This window comes from Pinus tabuliformis, chromosome 2_2 (assembly GCF_031772625.1).
Source record: "Pinus tabuliformis cultivar Carrire ecotype Pingquan chromosome 2_2, CPIR1, whole genome shotgun sequence".
Taxonomy (NCBI): Eukaryota; Viridiplantae; Streptophyta; class Pinopsida; order Pinales; family Pinaceae; genus Pinus; species Pinus tabuliformis.
This window is the reverse complement of record NC_142300.1, coordinates 1,164,237,162-1,164,241,510: the sequence shown is the minus strand read 5'-3', so window position 1 is coordinate 1,164,241,510 and position 4,349 is coordinate 1,164,237,162.

The following is a 4,349-nucleotide window of genomic DNA, read 5'->3' as shown; positions in this document are numbered from 1 at the left end:
ACCAAAAATTGAAGAAATTATATCAGGCTTCGGTCGTTTGTCCATATCGCCTGCACCCAGGCCACCAGTTTTCCAATAGAGATGGCCACCACAGTCAAATTCATGGAATTATTGCATAGTTCTTTCTGCATCATCACTCAATAGACACTTTAGTAGAAGACCACCATCTTTCCAATATAAAACATTTCCTATGATGCAAAATTTAATTGCTTTTAGTTTAAGGAATCTAGCCTTTGTGTTGGTCAGACCAGGAGGAGCATTTAAATTAAATCAAACATAAATGAGGTTTGCATACCACAGTGAGGTCATAAAAGCCTCATCCAGTTGTGGAGTCACCTGTTCCTCTTGATCATCCAATTCAACTACAAAGTTAATATCTAAAGCATTAAAATTAGATTCAGCCATCAATTTGGCTAATCCTTGTCCTTTGATGAGCTTGGTTGGCTTGATTTCCATGTCATATTCCAGAATGATGGAAATCCATTTGCCTCTTTTTCCATCTGGTCCATTCTGTGTCAAAATATCTTTAACTACAACATTAGGTACATAAGCAATTATATGGGAATGAAGGATATATACTCTGAAATATTTAATTGCTTTTATCAGTGAAAAAGCTTGCTTTTCCATTATGTTGTACCTGAGTGCTGTAGGTTTTAACTCCGTACAAAAATTACCTGCATACGAATTCTAAAACATAGAAAATAAACAATAGCGAGATCATAACACATAAAACAAATATACACAGAGAATTTCCCCTGGATCCAAAAATCGAGACTACCAGATTGATTTTTCATTATGTTCCTTTCAATGTTACAATACATATATATACATCTTGAAGCATCCAATACCATGGACCGAAAACCATCACGCCCAAAACCATGTGCGAAAACCATGCACAAAACCATAGGTAGGTTCTTCCACCTAATATAGGGTCCAAAATTTTTTTCCCGTGGTGCTGCCCTAGACCCCATAGAGGGGGGCTAATAGCCCCCTTGAAACCCCCTATGACCCCCCCGCTACGCAACGAAGGGGGGATCCACCCCCCTCTAACCCCTCAGTTAACTAGGGGAGCTAGTCGTGGAAAGAATATAACACAACCCAACAAGTGAAACATCCCTTAAAGCCTTGCTAAAGAAAGCAATGGGTTGTTCATATCCATCAACATTTTTCTGCAAAAGGACAGCTATGACAATATGTTTAGAAGCAAAGGAAAAATTATAAAATCTTTAGTAAAATCAGGACTAATAAGGACTGGTGCCTTTGTCAATGCCTATTTAACCTAGTCAAACGATTGCCTAACTTCGATATTCCACCTGATTTTAGAATCTCTTTTTAGCATGTTTGTGATGTTTCTGAGAAGTTTTGCAAGGTTAGGGATAAATCTTCTTAGGACATTTATTCTCCCAATAAATGACTCGAGTTCTTTAATATTTCTAGGATGATTTATTTCCAGAATTGCTTCAATCCTTTTAGGATCAATTTTAATACCTTCCTTGGATATGATGTGACCAAGAAGTTTTCCTTCTTCAAGGCCAAACACTGTTTTCTTAGGATTCAAAGAGATCCCAAACCTTCTGCACTTTTCAAAAACTCTCCTTAGGTGTCTTAAATGTTCTTCATTAGTTTTAGAATATACAATTATGTCATCTAGATATATTACAATAAATCTGCCAATTTCATCAGCAAAATAAATATCCATTGCTCTCTGAAATGTGGCTCAAGAATTCACTAATCCAAAAGGCATCTTCACATACATGAAGGTACCCCATGGAGTAGTGAAGGTTGTTTTGTCCTGGTCATCTGGATGAACTAAAACCTGATTATAACTTGAGAATCCATCCAATAAGAAAATCCTAGAAGATCCAACTACCTTTTGTAAAATATGACCCATTTTGGGTAAGGGATAGTTGTTTTTTAGGGAAACTTTGTTTAGGTTTATGAAATATATGCACAATCTGATTTCACCTGTTTTCTTCTTGGTTGGCACAATGTTGGAAACCCATTTAGAGTACCTAAGAGGAACTATGATTTTAGAATCATACATCCTTTTGATTTCCTTCTCAATTAAAGGCATTAGAATCGAATCTATTCTATGAAGTTTCTATTTAAAGGGTTTATGATCTTCTTTAATGGGAATTTTGTGTTGTATGATTTCTATATCATATGTCTTAAGATCTTCATAACTCCAGGCAAAAACATCAATAAATTCCTTAAATAAGGGAATATATTTTTGTTTTTCAGCTACTGGGATTGATTTAGACAATTTTATGATTTTGGGGTCTTTTTCAGTACCTAAATTACAATCTTCAACTGTTGTTCCTGAGGGCTCAATCTTAGGATTTTTAGCAACATTATTGAAATCAAAAAGTTCTTCTAAAGGAACTAGACCTCTAGGCAAAATATTATCTTTAAGCTGGAGGGTTTCAAACTCTTCTTTTTCTGGACTATTTCAAGCAATTCTAGTTTATTCCCAACTTTATCTAAAGGTGTATTTACATCTAAATTATCTAATTGCCTTTCTGAATCAGAATGTTTAACAATTTGACTATCTACTTCAGATTCCAAATCAATACTGTCATCTTCTTTGGATTGTAGGAAACTTTCAATCTATTTATCATTTCCAAATACCTGCCAATATCTCATGTTATCAGGTACAACTGGTTGGTGTTTTACCTCCAGTACATATTCTTGATTAGGATAAGGCATTTTGCAAGAGCTAGCTGAAAAATCCAGATTGTTTGGAATGATGTTTTGTTTTCTAGGAATTGCAGAAATATCATATTCAAGAAAACTCTCTAGGAAGTCAAGCACAACATTTCTGTATGCTCTCATCCTAGGATGTTTGGTTGAATATTCTCCTTTAATTTGTTTAATAATTAATTCAGCATCCCCTTGAATGGAGATTCTTTTTGCACCTAATTTTTTTAACAACTGCAATCCTAGAATAAGGGCTTCATACTCTGCTATGTTATTATACATTGAAAACTAAGTATGTATGAGTGACCCTCAAAATGATTATTTCCTATGTTTACTACCCAGATTCCTGCTCCAAAACCATCTTTGCTACATGAGCCATCAAAACTTATGTTCCAAAGGGATTCAGGAGGAGTTTTTAGTTCTGTTATTTGCAATTGTGTTGGGTCTGTCTTGGAAATTTCAGTTTCAACATTTATTACTTGATTTTTGATATCCCCATCATTATAAAGAATAAAAGAACCCAAATATGAATGAACAAAATAAAGTGGATAGTTGTGGGGCTTGTCTTGACTACTTACCATAAATTTCATTAAGGTTTCCCTATATAGTCTTCGTTGCTGTCCAAAGACTGGTATGGTAGCAAAGGTCATATCCATCTGTAGGGTACCTTGTAATTTTTCTCCCCATGAGTGGGACAACAACATTCCATACTTGGGGGGAATGTCTGCAACCACTATGTCCATTACTAGAATTTTAGTAGGGATTTGAACTAAAGTAACACATAGGTCTTTGATAAGACCTAGGTACTTGACTTTACTGGTTTCAAAGGAATACAAGTCTTTATAAGGTTTAGCACTGTCAAGTCCTAATTTCTCCATAAAAACTCTAGGCATTAAGTTGTGGGAAGCACCATAATCTAGCATAGCATTATGGGGGATTTTGTCATGAATATTCAGGCTAACATAGAATGGAGGAACACCCCCTTCCTATGGTTTGCCTTGAACTTCCGGTCCAAATAAGAGTTCAGGCTGGTCATCATTGAGATTTACATAGTCAGTATTTTCCCCTATATTTAAAGCTTTCATTACTTGGGTTCTGTACATGTTTTTTCTCATTAACTCTGTGAGAGGAATTGTGATTTTCAATTTAGCTAATTCATTCTCAATGTTGAACGGTATTTGAATCTTCATTAGATTAGGAAGTTCTGAGTGATCTATAATTTGTTGTGTCATAGCCTTTGTTTGTTGATTGGTGGTTGGGGCATATGTTTGAGTAGTTTTGGGGATATTTTCAACTATCTTCTTGACAGGGATTTCTACTTTCTTCTTAGTAGAATTATCCACAGTTTTCTTAGGAATACTATTTGTGGTTTTCCTAGTTTCAGTTTCAGATGACTTTTTGGCAGGATTATCTGAGATCTTGGTATTTAAGGTGTCTGGATTTTTTTTTCTTCTAAGATTATATTGCCTATGGACTTCCATTATATCCTTTTCAAACCCCTGTTTATATTCATCAGATTCTTCAGAATCTAGTTCAGTTTGGGCCAGGAGGAAAAGTTCTTGCTCCTCTTGAGTGAGGAAAACTGTTTCATCATCGTTTATCCCCATCAAATTTATTTGGTTATCATCCAAATCTTCAACAATATTCCCTCC